The sequence below is a fragment of the Sciurus vulgaris genome (genome assembly GCF_902686455.1).
Source record: "Sciurus vulgaris genome assembly, chromosome: 6".
Lineage (NCBI taxonomy): Eukaryota > Metazoa > Chordata > Mammalia > Rodentia > Sciuridae > Sciurus > Sciurus vulgaris.
Window position 1 is genome coordinate 1621625 of NC_136466.1, and position 21355 is coordinate 1642979.

Here is a 21355-nt window from a genome sequence, read left to right on the forward strand (position 1 = left end):
GGGCCACTAATGTCAGGACTACAAAATCTAAATCTGCAAGAGTCAGAAGTCAATCAATATCATCAATGAATACCATGCACACAGTGGGTGACTGAGTCCACCAGGCCAAGTCACTGGCCAACAAACCATGGCATATGGTCAGGCTATGCAAATAACCTTGTGGCAACACTTGAAATGTCCACTGCTGGCCTTCCCATGTGAAGGCAAACTTCTCCTGGCTCTCCAGGGCAGGAGCATGGAGAAGGAAGCATTAGCCCATTCCAGCACACAGTGCTCTGTGCCCATCTGCAAGGTTGGCTGGTCTCTGTGTTCGCGCTCTGGGGAACGACTGCATGCAGGGAAGGCACGACTGTATTCGATTCTTGAGAGTCCGGCCATTCTCCAGGTGCCCTCGGGCTGTATGTGTCACATTGTGCCCACCTTCTCCAGCTCCTGGACAGCAGTACCCCTGGGAGGTGGAAAGGCATCATCGTCACGGTCCTCCAGGTTGTGGCAGGACCTGGCCAGGAGTTCTGCATATTCCCTCATAACCACCTTCACAACTCACACACGGAGGTGGAATTCCCTGCCATGCTCTGCGTCCCCAGTCCTCGGAGCACATCTACACACAAATGCACTCTGGGATCGGAGACACGTTTACTGTGTATGCTTGTGGGGACAAATGCCCTATTCTCAGTGGTAAAGACATTGTCTTGAAATTGACTCTTGGTCCCCCATAGCCGTCAGTATGGGCACATGGGCCTGGGAACTTATCAGGGTTGCCAAGCACCAGGCTGCACTCAGCTCCAGTGTCTACCAGGGCCTCTGCGCATTAGGGAGCAGTGGATAGCAAGCTCTGCATGTGGCCTCAGGTCCCCACCTGTCCCCACAGGGTGGGCACCTTAGTCCCCTCATTTCTCCTAAAAACAGCCAAAAAGTCAGTTACAGAGGTCAGGCTTCTTGGGTGCTTTTCACCTCTGCCCAATCTCATGTATTGCTACTCTGGGCGTAGCTGCTTCCACAGCTCAAGAAGGACCGTGTTAGGCTGGTTGTCTCTCTTCTGGCCATCTACCCCTGCTGCCGGATCAGCCCGCCTTTGCATGCAAGAGGTTCTGGTGGCCTTTTTTCCTCCCTGAGTCTCACCTGCAGACCCTCTCACTCTGTGCACATTTTTTGGCTGCTGTCTGCTCTCAGATTATTCCAGGCTAACTTCATTAATGGGGCGCCCAACCTATGGGGCTAAAGCCATCAAGGACCCAAAGGTGCGGTGGGCCATGCTGCAGAACCAAGTCTCTCAGGCCACTAGTGCATCCTCCATCACCTGGCCCTGGGCTTTCAGGTTTTAAACATCGCCAGACACAGACTGAGCTCCCACAGAATCTGCTCCAAATCCACATGGGCTGCCATCTACCCAGTTCATATATATACCAAAAAAGAAATAATCCAATCAATAATTGGGCAAAGGAACTGAGCAGATACTTCACAGAAGATATATAATCAATGAACAAATATATAAAAAAAGTTCAACATCTCTTGCAATTAGAGAAATGCAAATCAAAACTACTCTAAGATTTCATCTTACGCCAGTCAGAATGGTAATTATCAAGAATACAAGCAACAATAAGTGTTGGCAAGGATGTGGGGAAAAAGGTACACTCATACATTGCTGGTGGAAATGCAAATTAGTGCAAACGCTCTGGAAAGCAGTGTGGAGATTCCTTAGAAAACTTGGAATGGACCCACCATTTGACCTAGCTATCCCACTCCTTGGTTTATACCCAAAGGACTTAAAATTAGCACACTACAGTGATGCAGCCACATCGATGTTCATAGCAGCTCAATTCACAATAGCCAGACTGTGGAACCAACCTAGATGCCCTTCAATAAATGAATGGATAAAGAAACTGGTATATATACACAATGGAATATTACTCAGTCTTAAAGGAGAATAAAATTATGGCATTTGTAGGTAAATGGATAAAGTTGGAGAATATCATGCTAATCAAACTAAGCCAATCCCAAGAAACCAAAGCCAAATGTTTTCTCTGATACATGAATGCTGATCCATAATGGGTGGGGGGCAAGGGAAGAATGGGGGAACTTTGGATGGGGCAGAGGGGAGTGCAGGGGGCATGGGAGTGGGAAAGATGGTGGAATGAGATGGACGTCATTGCCCTAGGTACGAGTATGATTGCACGAATGGTGTGACTCTACACTGTGCACCACCAGATATGTCCATTCGTGTACAATGAATCAAAATGCATTCTGCTGTCATGTATGACTAAGTAGAACAACAAGAACAACAAAACAGCCTGCTGGAAAAGTCTCCATGAAGGAACCTAACGTTAGCCATTTGGGGCCTCTCCAAAACCATGTTTAAGTTGAACCTGTATTTGAGGTAGTATATAAATAGATATGACAATTGTTAATAGTATATAGAAATATATATGCTATCCACAAATGGAAATAATATCACCATTATTTTAGAAGTTCAGCTCTTACCCTTCCTGATTTCTGCTGATTTGCAGAGACAGCCTGGGCTGTGGAAGAAAGCAGTCTCCTATGACAGCAACATGCCATAGGAATATAATGGGTATCACAAAAGTAAATTTAAATGTTCTAGTAGCCACAGGAACGAAGTTAAAACAGGTGAAATTGATTATAATTTATTCAATGGACTGTGTTCAAAATATCATTTTTTCATAACATGTGATCAAACCAAGGCAGTAGAGTTTTATTAATGTAGTGCATTTGGGGAAGTATTTCTTTGAAATTTATTCTGTTTTTTAATCTTCAAGTACATTTCAGTCCAGAACAGTCACATTTGGTGTTGTTACAGCTTGGATATTAGGTATTCCTAGAAAGCTCAAGTGTGAGACAATGCAGGAATGTTCAGAGGTGAAATGGTTAGAGTATAGGAGTTTTAACCTCATCATTGGATCAATCCATTTGATGGATTAATCATTTGAAAGGACTGTTGTACTGGATGGTACCTGTAGGCAGCTAGGACATGGCTAAAGGAACTGTGTCATCGCTAGACTGCCTTGGAGGCTTCTGTATCATCCCTGGCACTTCTCCTGTCTCTGCTTCTAGGCTATCATGAACGACACTTTCTCTGCCACATCCTCCCCAGGGTGTTCTGCCTCACCTCAGACCCAGAGAAATGGATCCAGCTAACCACGGAACAAGACTGAGACAGAAAGATGGACCACGCATAGGCAGTCAGTTAAAGGGTCTCAGAGAAGGAAGGAGAAAGAAAGAGAGGTTGAGTAATCAAGCTTCTGACCCCAGCTGGTGTTAGCCACAAGGACATTTCCTTAACAGCTCCTAGCAATGACCAACTACAAAATGTTCTGTAAAAGGCACTTGCTCTTCACCAACAAACCCTCACTAGCACTCTTCTGCTTATAAAGGCTTAGAACTTGCTCTTCTCCAGACTTGCTGAAGAAGACAAAATAGAGAGTTCATTGACCCACTTCCTGAACCTTGTATGTCAGCCCACTAATCAACTATAGGACAGAACAAGCCCACAAAACCCCCTAGACAATAGACACTTGTTGGCAACCCCCTCTTGGGACCCCTCTCCTTTGGGAGCTCTGTGCTCTCTCTTTTACTCTAATAAATTCTGTTACTTTTCTCTCACCCTCCAGTTCATGAATTTAATTCTTCAGATTCATGAGACAAAGAACCCACCACACTCTGTGTTACAAGACCTCTGAAACTTTGAGCCCCAGATAAATTTTTCCTCCTCTAAGTTTTGTTATGGTTTGGATGTGAGGTGTCCCCCAAAAGCTAACATGTGAGACAGTGCAGGAATATTCAGAAGAGAAATGATTGGGTTGTGAAAATCTTAACCCAATCAGTGAATTAAGCCCTAATGGGATTAATTGAAGTGGTAGGTGTGACTGGAGGAGGTGGGAATTGGGACGTGGCTATGGGGTATATATTTGTATCTGGAGAGTGGAGTCTCTTTCTCTACTTCCTGATGGGAGCTGCTTCCCTCTGCCATGTTCTTCTGACATGATGTTCTGCCTCACTTTGAGCCCTGAGGAATGGAGGCAGCCTTATATGAACTAAGACCTCCGAAACTGTGAGTCCTCAAATAAACCTTTCCTCCTCTACAGTTGTGCTGGTCAGGTCAGCTAATCACAGCAGACAAAAATCTGATTAAAACAGTTTTCTTGCCAGATATTTTGATCACTGCATGAAAAACTGACTAACAAATATGTACTCAGTAGACCCACCTATACCTAGTGGCTACCAAATTGCAAGAGTATCTCTGGAGTTTCTGAATCTACTGATTTCAGTAAGAAAATGCACGTGAACAGGCCCTTCTTGCCAACCTCTCTCCTTGGATCCAAGGTGCAGAGTCAGTGGCCATAGAGAAAGCAGTTGTTGGAAGTGAGACATCTCAAAAGGTCAACCTCTGCTTCCCAGCTGCTTCCACCCAGACTCAGATAGCAAAGAAAATATGTTTGGGTCTCAAAAGAGGGATCTCAGAGGCTGTGGATATAGCTCAGTTGGTAGAGTGCTTGCCTAGCCCTGGGTTCAATCCCCAGCACAACCAAAAAAAAAAAAAAAGAAAGAAAGAGGGATCCCCACTTAATGCTGTCTACAGTCTAGGCTGCCCCAGTTTAGATGTGAAGGGAATACATGAAGGTGAATTTCTTATTTTACAATGTGACCTTGGCCCTAATGCAAAGACTGTTTAAATGAGGGGAAAGGAAAGTCAGTGTCTGTAGTGTGTCTCCTGTTTGCAGGAAACGTGCTTAACATGTCACTGATTCATGGCATCCTATGTACACTGAGGTTATGTATTTCTTAGCTATTGCTGCAAAACAAATCACCCCCAAAGTTACTAGCTCATGAATGAGCTGGCCAGCAATTCCAGATTCCAGCTGGGCTCTGCTGGGCTCCTTCAGGCATGCATCCTGCTGGTTGACCAGACAGCTCTGCTTCTAGGGGTGTGCCAGGTGTCAACTGGGGCACCTCCGCTTTCATCTCTGTGGTATGCCTTCCTCCAGCAGACTGATGTGGGCTTTTTCTCATGGAGATTTCAGGGTCCCCTCTATTGCTGTGGTGTGACCTAGCTGGCATGCCTGGGAACTGGAAGACAGCCAGGCCTTTCCTTACAACCACTTCAGCTGAGCAAGCTGGGGCCAGAGCCAGGCACACTTCCTCCCAGGCCTCCTGTGCACCCAAGGTCCATGACAGGGATTTTCTCCCCACAACTCTTTCCACTGAACAGATCAACTGGGATGGAGCTACAGCAGGATGTGGCCCAGTCCCTCTCCACACCTCCTTGGGCTATGTCCCCAGGGGTGAAGAGATAGCCAGAACCAAGACACTGCTCCAGTCACGGTCAGTGAAGCCCTGTGGCTACAGCAGCTCTGGAACCATGGGGCTCATTCCCACTCCATAGTGACAGGGGCCTCTGTGCTGTCCTGGGGAAAGGGGTGGCAGGAACCCAGTGAATGTCTCTTCTTCAGTGCTGACTGCATCTACACATGGCTGGCCATGCCCCTGGTCTCATAGGGCGAGCTCTCTGATCCCTAGACCCTGAGGTGGCACCCTGCAGTTTCCTTTGTGTACAGAGCAGGACACTCAACCAGTTTGAGTTAGTTACTCTGGCCAAATGTGGTTCTTGAGGCAGCCACTCACTGAGCCAGTCCCCCAGGATGACTCTGGGATGCAAGAATAGAAGCATGCATAGGCTCTGAGCCTCACAGTAGTTCAAATTCAGACAGCAGCTCCCTTGACCAGGTAGCTTCTGGTGGTAGCACCCTGGTGAGTCACTGGGAGGTGTGAAATCCCTTTCCAAAGCTGTGCTGTTGTGCAGATTTCAGGTTACTTATCCTGTTAGGGTGTAAGCCTGTGGGAGCAGTGAGACTTCCCAAAAGGCAAGACTGCCAGTATCCACACTGATCTTTCTCTGGGACTGTCTTTCATCCTTACACCTGCAAAAGGCAGACCTTCCTTTCTTCAACTGCACATCTTGGGTGTCAGATGCTGGGATACTTCATCCCTCATACTATGCTGTTATCTCTGATGCTTAAAAGATTCTCATTTCTCTCTTGCTAATTTCCAGTGTTCTCCAAGGGTCACTCACCTCAATATGCAGCTTCACACCTGTTGTCCTGGCTTTTCTTTGTGGAGCAACAGGTGAGTGCTGGGTGCATCTAGTCACTTTGAAGTCCCCAAATCAGCTGAGATAATTGTTTTTAACTAAGATCCCCACATGAGAATATCCATGCTAAAGAACATGAAGTTCCATGCAACTGCCTTCAATGCAGAGGGTTTGTAATGGCCACAGCTTTCAGGTCTATAAAATATGTGCATTGATATGACAAATTTAAGTGCAAGAAATTGATATAAAAGAGTTAATAGAGAATGATCTTCAATTATCAGTTAAGTGAGAAGATACAAGAATGAAACACACTGTATAATATAGCTTTACTAATTTGCATAAAATTACTAACAGACACCAGTAGTACATAGTGATTGTGAGCAAGATGGGTGAACAAGAAAGAGACCAGAAGGGTACTTTAAATTTTCCATAATGGTGTCTCAAATACTGGAGCAGTGAACAACTTATCCACTCACAGCAGAGGCAGCCGTGGAACGGTGGACTGAGAACAAGCTCTTGACTCCCAGAACCTACATGTCACTCCAGATACAATGAGCCCTGAAGCACTCTGTCCCAGCCAGGACACTTTGTCATCCTAAGATTCATGATGACCTTTCCTTCTTGGGCTTGAGGCTGCTGGTGACCTGCTGGGCTCGGGGCTTCAGCAGGCAGAACAAGTTCTAGTGGCAGGAGAGGGGCATCTGTGAGTCACCAAGAATCAAATCCCAGGTCTTTCTCCCAGTGCCTGCCCAGAAACTGGAGTGCTGGTGTGGTCTGTTATTTTTAAGATACAAAGGTTGTTTCTTGTTGACCACGAGGACTAACACGGTTTCCACGGTTTTCATTAAACATCGCACGCTCTCCACGTTGCAACTGGCTGCTCAGCAAGACCTTGCTTCCTTGCTTGCACACCTTGGCACCCTTCGATCACGCAGGCCCATGTCCATGGACCCAGCTGCCGGTCACCGGGCTGTCCTCCACACAGTGGGGCTGTTCAGTGCTGTGGCAACATCTCCAGATGTGTGTGGGTCCCCGTGTACAGAGACCGACCTACAGGCATGGTGCTTTCACATGCGTGGGGAGAAGTCTGCCATCTTCTCCACCCACGTCCTACGTGTGCCTCACCCTTGGCACCTCAACTTCTGCTCAGTGAGGTGTGAGTATAAAAGCACATACCACAGTCTGTCCACATGACTCCTGTGGATGTTCTCTCTTCTTCCAGCACCATGGAAAGGCTGCCCCTGACCTGGATCAGGACACAGTTCCTGCAGAGGTATTTTAACTCACCTGTTTTCCCAAGTCGTTTGATATGCTCTGTGCAAATACCCTGCACCTCTGAAGTCTGGGGACCTGAGGGCCTGTCTTTCCTTGCTGCTCAGGTGGCACATCCTGAGGCTCACCTGGACCCTGAGAGCTGTGCAGCCTGTGATCCTGCAGAGGCCAGGCAGGGGGCGCCCTTCCCACATGCTTCACACTCCTCCTGCAGGGTTTCTCAATTCAAGGAGGGATGCTGAGTCTGATTCTCACTTAGGCTTTCACTGCAAGTGAAGTGACAAAACAACTCCAAAGCGGTAGAGGACAAATTTTAGTATCCTGCTCAAATCTGGCATGGACTAATTATAAGAACTGATGTTTCCCTCCCTCACCAGAATTATAGGAGCTGAGGAAGTGTTGTCAGGGATGAGGGATGTGACATATGCTCTTTTCATAACTTCCTGGAATCCCAGAAGATGCGCTCCAGTTTTCCTGTCTCGTCAGAGCTGGAGGAGCAGATTGGAGCTCCGTGGGCCCCATCTTCACCCTGCTGCTGAGGAAGAGGGTGCCCCTGACCTTGTGTGAGGAGGAGGTTCTTCTTCTGACACTGGCTATGACCAGTCAAGAGGCCAGGAGGCTACAAGGGAAGCTAGGTCTCCACAAACCTGCCCTCAGAATCCTAGATCAGCCTCCTGGCCCCCACTGCCATGTGTTTTCCAGCTCTGGTCACTCGAAAGTGTCCACATGTGACCCCACCATGTAGAAAAGTGTCCCAAGTACAACACATAGGCAAGTGAAAGAGGCCACAAAATCATTTAGTTTTGAAAAATAGGAGGCCTGAGACCAAAGCCATCCAGGTCATTCTGACCAGCCCAAGACAGCAGACAGCCCCAGAGGAGCCTCATCATGAGCACAGTCCTCCTCTGCAGTGCACAAGTGACACAAGTGACCTCCCACCAGCCATCCCGTGCTGCTGTCCTCAGCCAGTGCAGCACAGCAGCAGGTGGACTGCTCACTCCTCCCTGTTCCTCCTCTGTTGTTTTTTTGAGGATCTGAAAACCCAGAGTACTCGGCTGCACTTTCCAGAGCAGAAATTCGAGGTGGGCAGAACTTCCTTCTCCTGGGGATCATCCTCCATTTGGCCCAGATAAACTCTGGGTTCCCACACCCCCTGTGGTTCATCTTCTCAGGTGGGTGATCACAGCATCGCCCCCTATAGGCAGGAGAGAACCACCTCTCTGCTGAGACACACCCATCACAGGGGCCAGGGAGGAGCCAGGATCCCAGTGCAGCTGTCTGACTCCTCCAGCCCAGGTGTCGTCCCAGCTTCACCAGCAGAGGTGGCCGTCCCAGGGCACTCTACCTTTCACTTTGAAACTGGGCAAAAGAGGGGCCGACAGGACTCCTCTGGTGCTGGTCTAGCCAGGCATCCAAGATGGAAGGGAGGCACTGGGGGTGGGCAGCAGAATCTCAGTCCTCCCCTCCCATTTCAAGTCCCCTCCCAGAGAACCCTTGTGTCCAGGTTGTTGGGCCTGTCCTCAACCCCCAAGCCCTTTGTGGCTGTCCTGACCGAGGGAAAGGTGGTCATCCAGCAGAGCTGCACCACACCTCTGTGGGTCTCCTGTTCCTACCCAGACTCTCCTAGAAGGCCAGAGTCCCAACCTTCATGCACTCAAGCAGCCAGGATGGAGATCTGGGGCAGACTTGGGACCCAGTTGTTCATCACATTCCCTGTTCTGGGCCCAGGTGCTGATGAAATGTGGGGGCAGGTGACCTAGTCAGGCCTGGGAATGTCACTCTCCCGGAAATGCATCTTGCAGGGTCTGTGAAGAGCCCCGGATCACCAAGCCACCCAGGCACTTTCAGGTCCAGTCCTAAAGACCCTGGTGTCTCCCTCCCCCTTGCAGGAGCATCCTCCAGAACTGGCCTTCTCCTGGGAGTAAGCTGTGACATGGCTGTCATTTTCCCCATGTCCTTGCAGCACCCCACTCTTCCTGGAGACACAACGCCCTCTTCAGGTCCCAAAGTCAGCTTGTGTTTTAAGTTGACCCTGGAATCTTTCATCTTGGTAAGAATGGGAAAGCATGCTTCCATATTCAGGGGAGGTCGTGAGGGCGGATTGTATAACATTCTGTGGACATAGTGTGTTCTGGGTTTCTACATAAGGAAACCCAAACTCAAATCAGATTAACTCAATTCCAAACCCTAATTAACCACCAAGGACTCTCTATACAACTGAGTATTTAATTTGCCTTGTTTCTGGACACACCTTATAAGTGTTCCTTGTGTAACATCATGCGAGAACCCTGAATCACTAGCAGCTTCTGAATCATGAGTTACTATTAGTTGAAGTAACCAGGCATGGAAAAAGGGGGAGTCCCTGAGCTCACTGCTTTCTCGTTATATTTCAACGTGTCACAAAGGTGTCTCTCAGACCTCAATGACAAATCTTTTTGTGAGTTCTGAATTTGCATGAATACTTTAAGATTCAGATTATGCCAAGAAGTTGATTTGGGCTCCATGTCAGTCAGACTGGGCCTGAGAGAAACTGGACTGTGCACAGAAGGAGGTCTCAGGCAGGTAAGGTCTAGGAAGACAGGGATAATGTTTATTTCATATGAATGCAAGTATTCTAAAACTTCTCCACTTTGGAACCTGTGCATTCCCAGAGAAAGGAGTCAGTCTTATAAAACATCACATAGAATTACAGTGGCAACTTTGGAGATGTTTTAACCTAAAAAGTGCTAAATCTGTAGAATGCATTCAAGAAAAAAGAGATAACAAATGCCTCAGAATCAATGAGGTGTATTTTTGTTGTAATAAAAAATGAAATGAATCAAATATCATCTCCTAACAAAGGTGGGGAGACTGCTCCTATACACACACACACCTTCTTGCTTTTAACATATGTACATACTTATGACTGAGATGGCTACAGGGATTAAGAGGGCCACCTCATACAATTTAAACCAAAATTGTAGGCTCCAAATGAAAGAATCCTTTCTTCTGAGAAGCCACCTCCACTGTAAATCACCAGAGCACTGGAAGGTAAGCCCTCCCCTCTCCTGTCAGCCTTCTGAGGATCTCCTCCTCGATGACTTCTTCCCTACTCAAGAGAGATCCTGAATGCTGGGACCAAAAGAACAAAACTCTGAGATAAGAGTATGTCTCTGGTTGGAGTTTCTAAAAAGTTCCAAATTCCCCATTCCAAATTAAAGTGACAGCCGATCATTTGCTACTTTCCCCTGTTCTATCATGAGCCCCCTCTTCTCAAACCCTGGTGACCATGTGCTCTGCTATCCTGTTGGCCTTTCTCATTCTACTTCTGCTACACTACAGACTTCTTTTTGGGAAGAAGACAGTATGAAAGGGCAAATCTGTATCTTGCTAGAAGGCAATATTATAAGTACCCATGCTGAGTGTAAGCATACACCGTGCTCAGTGAATACTGTGGTATTCACCATGATTTTATTAATGGAGATGAGACTGAGGGGGAATCAAGTAAATCTTCTCTCATCACCAACACTACTGTCACCTGTCCTGGAGGTCATCAGGCTGAGAGCACAATTCCACTGACTTTGCTATAGATAAGACCTCTGACCTACGGGTCACAGTGGTAGTAGTTGACTAAGTTGTTTTCATGAAATTGCTTCATGGGAGCCTTAGGCCAGATACCTCAGTCTGGGATCCCAACTAACATATCTGCCAACTCTCCACCAAACCAAAACAGAAAATGTGATTGTGCAAAGCAGGAAAGTCAACTGATAAGCATGGTCATGGTCACAATGGGAAACCCAAGGGACACCAGCATCTCAGCCCTGTCCTCCAGTTGCTAACGTGAGCTTCAGAGGTAGAGGAAAGACTGGGGCAGGGGCGAGAGGTCTGTATGATGAAGCAGTTGTGGATCATCCTCCCAGCCCTGCTTCTGTAAAGTACCCTCTGGAGCATTTGTCATTGCTTGAGGGGCAATTTCCCTTCGTGCTCAGGATGTTTGTCCATCAGACCTGTGATCCTGGAAGAGGATGAGAAGATAGCTCCTTCTCAGGGAAGCAGTCCCACTGTGGGTGATCTGCCTGCCTTGCTTCATTCTTGGAAGTTGTATGACAAGAAATTAAAATCTCTGGATGCCACTCCAGGGGTCTGAAATAGGATATTGTAAATTTTGGCCATCTTGAGGGGGAAGAGGTCGAGTCAGTAATGGAGCTAATAAACCTTAAATCACTAGTTTTTAGATGAACAGTCCCTAAGTGATTAGCATGCCTATGTGCAGAGCTGAGCAGAGATCTGATCCCAAGTTCTTGGTAATGAAGGACAAAGATACAAAATGAAGGCAGATATGCCAAGTTTCATTCTGCTCACTTACCCACAGGGCACTTCAGACATGAGTAAGGGTCATGGCTTTTAGCCAAACAGTCCCTGTTAGTTTGTCTACCTCAAAATAGTAAAACCACTAGTCTTTCCCTTGGGGCTGCACATGTGTCCAGCGGGTGAACATTGACATTAAAGAGCCAAAAGTTCTGTCCTCAGCTTATGCCAATGCTGCCATTTGTTGCACACAGTCCTATAAAGAGTCATGACATTGACAAACCACAGACAAACTCACCTTTCTCCATCCTCTGGAGGCAGAGTGAAGGCTGCTCCTATCTGCTCACATCTGGCTGCTTCTTAAATGAATTTCTTTTCTCATTCAGTCATTCCATGGATTGGTCTATTGGGTGGCAGGCAGAATGGACCTCACTTTTTAACACAGTTAAAAAACACAAGGTGGGTCAGAAACCAATGATCTACAAAAATGAGATTTCAAAATGAACTATTTTCAGCATGTTATTTTGAGACACTTTTGTTTAAAAAATGAAAAAAAAAAAAAAAAAAGATGCTGAGCCAGATGCATTGGTACACAACTGTAATGCCAGCTGCTCCAGAGGCTGAGGCAGGAGGACCTTGAATTCAAAGCCAGTCTCACAAAAGAGAGGCACTAAGCAACTCGGTGAGACCCTGTCTCTAAATAAGATACAACGTAGGCCTGGGGATGTAGCTCAGTGGTCAAGGGTCCCTGAGTTCAATCCCTGATACCACCCCAAAAAATGATGCCTATAAGGGAAATCATTTACAAGAGCATGTCTCTCAGTCTTAAGATGGAAAAAAGGATTAAATCACTAAAGAATGGAAAAGGTGTAAATTTAGAAATATATAAGAAACTTTAAGTCATATATATATTTAGTTTTAGATGAACATGATACCTTTATCTTATTTATTCATTTCTTTATAGTGCTGAGGATGGAACCCAGGGCCTTACATGTGCTAGGCAAGCTCTACCACTGACCCCAGTCCCTCATCTTGTCTTAGTGAGTCTTTACCTATTCACATCCTTATTTGCTTGGGCAAATGATGGTATCTGACACAATGCTTAGCCTGAAGACTAAGCTCTGAGCTTTTAGATGTCAATTTTCTACTCTGCCTTTTCTAGGACCTGATAGCTGTCATTCCTAGAAGGTAAATTTGAGTGATTTGACTCAGAAGAGAAAGAGGAGGAAAACTTACAAATAGATTTCTTTTTTGCCAATATTTTATGGAAAATGTGCTACTCTCTTGTTTATTGTTGTCTTACCATGATGTCTGCCCTGTGTATGCCTAGTTGGTGAGTTTCCTTGGCATGTTTTGTTAAATGTTAAGAACAATGCTGAACTCAGAGGAGATCCACAATGGTGAAAGAGCAGGGGTTGAGTTCCTGGCTTCTCTACGGCCTGAAACTAAGAAAGCAAACAGGCAGCTTCTTCACATGGTGGGTGAACAAAAAAAAAAAAAAAAAAAAAAAAAAAAAGAGATGGGGACTTTACCGGAACTAAAACTGGACATTCAGAGCGGCTCTGGGACATAGGAGGTTGGCTCTAATAAGGAAAAGAACCCGAGCGGCACAGATGCTGCCACATCCAGGCTGGAAGCTCCAAAGGCACCCCTCTGTGAGAACAGGAGAGGGATAACGGAATTAAGGGAACCCACATTTTGGGGAGACCCGAGGTGTGTCTGGGTATGAAGTGCTTAGAAGGGAAGGGCTTTGCCCATCAAACCTGAAGGACTCACTGCACAGTATCTGAGTTTGGGGAAAGAAGCCCCCATCTCCCCAGGGGGCATGTGGAGGACAAAGGAAGGAACCATTTTGCAGCTGCAGCATGGGGGCCAGTAACTAAGGGAGTGGTTCCTGGCAAACCCAACTTGGCCCCAAATACAGGCCCAGTAAGCACGGCTGGGTGACATAGAGTGTGCTTAAGAGACCAGAAGGAAATCAAAAGTGGAGAGAGGTTTACACAGGGACAACTGGTGGTGGGAACCCTCCCGGCTCTACCCCTCCCCCCCAATCCGACTGCTTGCAGGACCCTCTGGGAGAGACTCACCTGGCTGGGAACTCGGAGGGGCCAGGGCGGGAGACACTGGAGACTGAACCCCAGACCAGGAAATGTGGGGTCTGAGGTGACATAGGGGACTAAGAATTGGCTCCCCCCACCACACAAGTGGAACCCAGGAAGCGCAGGGGTAAAGTCCTCCAGCATGGACCAGCAAGTACTGGACGCTGGAGGTGCACTGATTGAAAACCTCCATACCAATTGGAATTCAGGAAGAGTCTGGAACCCACCTAACCCTAACCCTGCTGCCAGGAATTCTACCTAGGAGATCGCTCTCACTCCAGCAATCCAGAGGGTGGAGCATCACACTCCAGAAGACCCCAGATAAAACTGCTGAGAAGAGAAATTGAGAATCTTTTGAACTTCAATGGAAAAGAATTCTTTAACTTTTCATCAAGATTTTTAAATTTCTTTTTCACTGTTTAATTTTGACCTTAAGGGTACTTGCACATTTATATAGTTTCCTATTTATTTTCTAGAATTTTTGAAGCCAATTATTTTATGTGGATTAGTTTTTTGTGAAATAGGATGTTTGATATATTTTAGTTTAATTTTTTATTCTTTCATTTTTATTTTTAATTTGTTAATTTAAATTTTTGCTTTATGTAATTTTTTTCTCCTCCCTGTTTTCTTTGATCTCTTCTGCTAACAACCAATCTCTATTGTTCTCTTTCATCCATATTTAAAATTTTACTTATCTTCTCTCCTCCTCCCTCAAAATCACCACATCCTATATCACTTCTGTTCCCTCCCTGTCCATCACTGAAAATGTGAACACTTTTGCAAACTTGATCTTTTTATTAGAGGCATAACTGATCATATCATTTTTGTTTACTGTGATAATTAACATTGTAGACATCATAGTAGGAACTATTTGGTTTAATGTTGTAAATTGTTTGCATTGGTTGCTGTTATCATTTGTATCCCCTAAACAGTGAGGTACTGGAAGCCTTCAGGGAAACTATAAGTCCACAAGGTAGAAATTCTACTGCCTCAGATACATACTGTAGATGGGTAGACATGCAAGCACAAAAAAGCAAGTGAACAAATTGCCGCAAGCAAACCAAAATACTCCAATAATAGAATCTATCCATACCACAGTAGAAGAAATGTCAGAGAAGGAATTTAGAATGTACATAAACTGACCTGTGAAGTAAAGGATGATGTAACACAGCAAATACAGGTAGCAAAAGATCACTTTAATACAGAGATAAAGATTCTGAAAAAAAAAAATCCTCAAAATGAAGGAAACAATAAACCAAATTAAAAATTCAATAAAAAGCATCACCAACAGACTAGACCACTTGGAAGACAGAACCTCAGGCAATGAAGACAAGTATGGAATCTTGAAAACAGAGTTGACCACAGAGAGAAGATGTTAAGAAACCATGAACAGAACTTCCAAGAAGTATGGGATAACATGAAAAGACCAAATTTAAGATTTATTGGAATATATGAAGGTATGGAGATACACACCTAAGGAAAGCACAATCTTTTCAATAAAATAATGGAAAATTTCTCAAAGCTAAAGAATGAAATGGAAAATCAAATACAGAGGCATACAGGACCCCTAATGTGCAAAATTACAACAGATCCATGTCAGGGGACATTATAATGAAAATGCCTAGCATACAGAATAAGGATAATATTTTAAAGGCTGTGAGAGAAAAAAATCAAATTACATATAGGGAGAAACCAATTCAGATCTCAGCTGATTTTGCAACTCAGACCCTCAAAGTTAGGAGGTCCTGGAATAACATATACCAAGCTCTAAGAGGAAAAGGAGGCTGGGGGTATAGCTCAGTTGGTAGAGTGCTTGCCTTGCAAGCACAAGGCCCTGGGTTCAATCCCCAGTACCGCAAAAAAAAAAAAAAAAAAAAAAAAAAAAAAAAAAAACTTAAGAGGAAAAAGAAGCCAACCAAGAATCCTATATCCACAAAATCAAGCTTCATATTCATAGATCAAATAAAAACATTCCACGATAAACAAAAATGAAAAGAATTCACAACCAGAAAGCCTGCACTTCAGGATATTCTCAACAAAATATTCCAAGAAGATTAAATGAAAAAAAAAAAAAGTGAAAAACAGCAAATTGAGGAACTACACTAAAGGAATATTCAATCAAGGGAGAAACTAAACTTGATATAAAACAAAATGACCAGGAACACAAATCACATCTCAATAATAACCTTTAATATTAATGGCCTCAACTCATCAATCAAAAGAGATAGATTGGCAGATTGGATCAAAAACAAGACCCAACAATATGCTGTCTCCAGGAGACTCACCTCATAGGCAAAGACATCCAACACTGAAGGTGAAAGGATGGGAACACACATATCACTCATATGGATCATGTAAACAACCAGGGGTTTCTATCCTCTAACATAGACCAAGTTACATAAGCAATATAAGTGCAACTATACAACTGTAATATACCTTAATACATTTTTACCATCTGTAATGTTGTTTTGACAGCTTCCTTTCTATTGATATTTCTTAGTTTTTCTTAAAAAGACTTTAGATTTTTATCAACTTTTAGCTGTATTATTTCTTTTCTATTTCACATCTTCTGCTTCTACTGTTATTTTTCCTTCCTACTGCCTAATTTGAAAATAATTTGATTGCTAATCTAGCTTTTTCTGATACAAATACTTTAAGTTATAAGTGTTCATCTGAATACAATTTTGTCCCAGAGATTCTGATATTTTAAGCTTCTATCATCGCTTAGTTTAAAGCACTTTTTATTTACTTTTCTTGTGTGTTCTTTTAATCTGTGAGATATTTATAAATGTACTGCTTAATTTTGAAGTAGTTGAGATATGGGTGTGGGGTTCCATACATCCTAAGGTGACTGATTTCTAACATAATAAATCATGCAGGAAACAGTCTGCATGACTTCAAATTTTTTAAATTTCTCAAAGCTTATTTTATGACAGAATGTAGTCTATCCCTATTATTTTCTGCTTGTCATTTTTATGTATAGTTCTCTATAAATAACAAATAGGTCAATGTGGCTGATAATGTTGTTAAGCCTTCTTGATCATTACTCCTTCCAGAAAAATAAGGGGCTTAAAAGCTCCAAATATGATTATGGATTTGTCTTTCTAGTTTTATTCATTTTTACTTCATGTATTTTGAAATTCGATGTTGGGTACATACACATTTAGGATCATAATACTTCCTTGAAGAGGTTACCCTATTATAGTTATGAAATGTTCCCCTTTACCTCTGAAAATACTTGAAATTTATTTTATATTACTAACTCTTCAGGTTTCCCATGTTCCTCTTCTTTTGCTTTTAGCCTATTGGTGTATTGATATTTAAAGTGTGACATAGTATTGTTTGCTTTTTACATGTTGAATATTTATACCTTTTAAATACATAGATCATATGTATTTAAATTAATTATAAATATTATTGAAAAAATAATACCTGACATGAAGGTCAGTGGAAAATTGAGTAAATGATAGGTTGATGATGTAATATTTTGGAAAATGGTTGAGTAGTCCTGTGGTCAGTCTCAAGAGAAGATTGTTGCTTTTGGTGTAATTGTTCATTCTCTCATTTATCATGTAGTACACAGCAACAGGTTGATTTTATTGTTTAACACTTTTTATTTTTCAAATAAGAAATAATATATACATATATACCCATATATATGTGTGTGTGTGTTGTGTGTGTGTGTGTGTGTGTGTGTGTGTGTATATATACATATATATATATATATATCTCCAATCTATTAGCTATCCATTATGGTTTAAATGTGAAATTCTCTAACAACAATAATGCTGGGATTTTTTTCATGTGCTCATTTTCCATTTGATGATTGTCTTAAGTGATATATATGTTTATGTATTTTGATATATATGTTTATGTATTAAGTGATATATATGTTTATGTATTAAGTGATATATATGTTTATGTATTTTGTTCATTTTGAGTTGCATTATTGGCTGATTGTTGAGTTTTCCAGCATTTGTTTTGCAAACATGTATGTATATTGCAAATGTTAAAATAATAATGATGAAAAGGTAATTTTTAAAAAAGAAAAAAAATGATAAACTCAATAATTTAATTACAAATTATGACATTATATTCTAACATTAATCAAGTTTGTTATGAAAATTTTAACTCAAATTTCCTTTTTACTAGAACCAAAATTTAAATGTCAAAAGATTCAAATTTTACTTTAACCCCAAGAAATAATTCTCTCATTATTTAATTAAATTTAAAGAAAAAGACTAGATTTCAGGTTGATAAAACCATATTTTACATCTACGATTTTAATCAGCTTTTTTCCTACAATAACTAAAGATCTGACAACAATTTTAGAGCAGGTAGTTTATTTGGTGGTCATGGTTTCACAGGTATCAGTTGATAGACAGCCAACTCCATTACTCTGGGCCCAAGGTAAGGCAGAACACCATGTCAGAAGGGCACAGAGGAGGAAAGCAGCTCAGGATACAGCAACCAGGAAGAAGAAAGAGGCTGCTGCATTCACCAAGGACAAAATATGAACCATGAAGCCATGCCCCCAGCTACCTGCCCCTCCAACCACACCCTCCCTCCTCATTAACCACCAAGTTAATCCATTAAAGTGGATTAATGAGCTGATCTGGCTAAGATGCTCACCACCCCATCATTTCACCTCTAAACCTTCCTGCAATGTCTCACATGAGCTTTTCTAGGATACCTCAAATCTAAAGCACATCTACCAAAAAGGAGCTCTATTTTAGTCAGCTTTTGCATCACTGTGACAAAATATCAAACAAAAACCAATATAGAACAGGAAATATTGATTTGATTGATTTGGGGCTTGTGGTTTCAGAGGTTTCAGAGATGGTTGACTGCATTGCTCTGGGCTCAAGGTGAGGAAGCCACAATTTGGTGGAAAGCCAACTTGATGGAAGCTACTTGGGTCATGATGGAGTCAAGAAACAAAGACACAGAGGGAGAGGGGGAAAGGAGGGATAGGGGAGGGAAGACAGAGAAGGAGGGAGAGAGTGGGAAAGAGGGGGGGAGAGAGAGAGAAAGAGAGAGAGGGAGAGGGGGAGAGAGGGAGAGAGAGAGGGAGAGATGGAGAGAGGTTGAAGGAAGAATGACATGCTCCCAATGACCCATCCCATCAATGCACACCCCACCTATCTGCATTTACCACCCAGTCAGTCCAGCCAAACTAGAATGGACTATTAAGATCACAGCTCTCATAATCTAATCATTTCACCTCTGGATATTCCTGCATTAACAAGAACATTTTGGGGACACAACAGATCAAAACCAAAACAAATTCCCCTTTGGGAATGTTTTTTTTCATATTCCCAATCTTTCTAGCTAAAACTTTCTTCCAATTGAAAGGAAAGATGAAGTATGTTAAAGTGGTTCTAGCCAATTGCATAAGTTTTATTATTCCTGGAAACAGTAAGTTATGAAAAATTTCATATGACAAATATAATGGCCAATTTATTGCAGCTGAACCAGTTTGCCAATACAACAAACCTGTCCTGACATAGACTCCTTGGCATTGTGGCAGACATCTCAAACTCCCAAAGGACCTAAAACTGCCTATCATCCATGAGGATTACTGATAGGAACAATGTGGTGGACTCAAAATTCCAGATGATGTAAATAATATCACCAGATGCAGAAAATGCTTGGGAGCCCTATCACACATTCAGATTTCCACCTACCCCACAGTCACTTCTAATCTATTGACTGTCATATGAGATTCCCAAAGATTTTCAATCCAATCTTATAAAATTTGTACACAGTGAGGGAATAAGAGTTATGATAATTTGGACATTAAAGATGAACCTTTCTTAGAATCAACTACTGAACATGAACTATGGCCATGAACTCAAATTGACCAGGAGAAAAAAATTGAACTGTAGATAATGAATTAAATGCTCCATCAAATAAAGTAATTCATAAAGTACACATGACAGTACATATAGGAGGAAAACATACTGTCAGTCCAATTAGAGTATGAAGATATACAGAGGTTTGGGGGTTGGTTTGGATGCCTAACCACTCATTCACCACTTTCTCTCCACAACATAACCTTCACATTTGGCACTTTAGATATGATATACCTATTTTATGTTGCAGGGAAATGCTGTCAGAAGCAGAGGATGGAAAGACTAAAACTCAGAACAAGCTCACAATGGCTAGCATTACTCACATGATTCAGGGATTGCTTCCATAAAGACTTTACAATTATTTCTCTCTTCAAGACTCCTTTCTCTCAGCGTCTTTATCAAATGCTATAAACTAGCTCTCAAGCTGTGTGTGCACACTGTGGTGCTCAGCCAAAGGGGCCACTATGAAGCTGGACTTCTCTGAAGCTGCATGTATGTTAAAGATCCTGCAGACTCTAGGCCCTTTGTGGAGCAGACACTCATGATTGTGAAAAGAGGAAATATGCATATTGAGAACCATGATTATTTTGGGCCATCTTAGTTCCTTTAATTAGATTTTTTTTTCTTTTGTGGTGCTGGGGATTGAACCCAGGGCCTTGTACTTGCAAGGCAAGCACAACAACTGAGCTATCTCCCCAGCCCTCTTAGTTCCTTTAAAAGCTGTGTATTTTCAACTTTTATTTCTGATCTAACATTCTTGTGAGAATATTATGAAAATGTATCACTAAGCTTAGCCAATTTCTTCCCTACATCAATCTCAAATCTAAGAATTCTACAAGATAATTTCTGAAAACTATAAAGCAGGTCTTGTTGCCTGCCTATCTAAGGACCCCAGGGAGGAATTCAGTAAATCTGATTCATGATCATCTTTTCATGTTCCTTAGGTATAAAAGTTCATCAAAACTCTTCATTGGTGAAACATGTCATGAAAGGTAACATGAATCTCTGTGCTGAGGCCATGATCATTTACATTTACCTCAGAATAAAGTAATTTATTTCCCTGCAAGCAAAGTTGTCATTTGATGTCACCACTTTCTGGGTATTTTTCTTGTGGAACAATCAGGTGCCCTATGTAAAAAGGACTGGCTCAGAATACCTGCTTGGATGCTAACAGCTGCCACAGACCAGTAGAGGGAGCAGATGGACATCATAACCCAGCACAGGTCAGGAGGCACATAGGGAGTAGCTCCCCTGGAGTTGGCTGGTATTTGCAAATATGGGATGAAGGTACCCCAGAGGGAATGTACAACCTTCACTCTCTAACCCTTCCCATTTACTCTGATGTTGCCTCAAAAAACAAAACTTTTATCCCAATCCATTCTACTGGCCCTTGAGCCAGAAAGAGGCATGGTCAGTGAGCTCTCTCCCCATCTCCTCTGCTCCCCATGTCTGCAAACTCTTGTTTTCCCTTCCGTCACTTTACCTTCTCCAGGAGACAATGTGTGAAAAGTGGTGTCATGGGATTGCTTTTCATTCTTCTATGTCCACATTCCACATTTTTCTTAAGACTTACAAGCAACAAACAGGGGTGAGAAGCACTGGGCTAGTTCAAGTCCAACTGAAGAACCATTCTGTACCTTGATACCAGGGGATCAGCATACTTGTTGAAATAGAGGCATAGCCAGTAGTAGTAAAGGGTCTTGGTCAGGCAGGTCACTTGTCATTAGGTTTTTAGG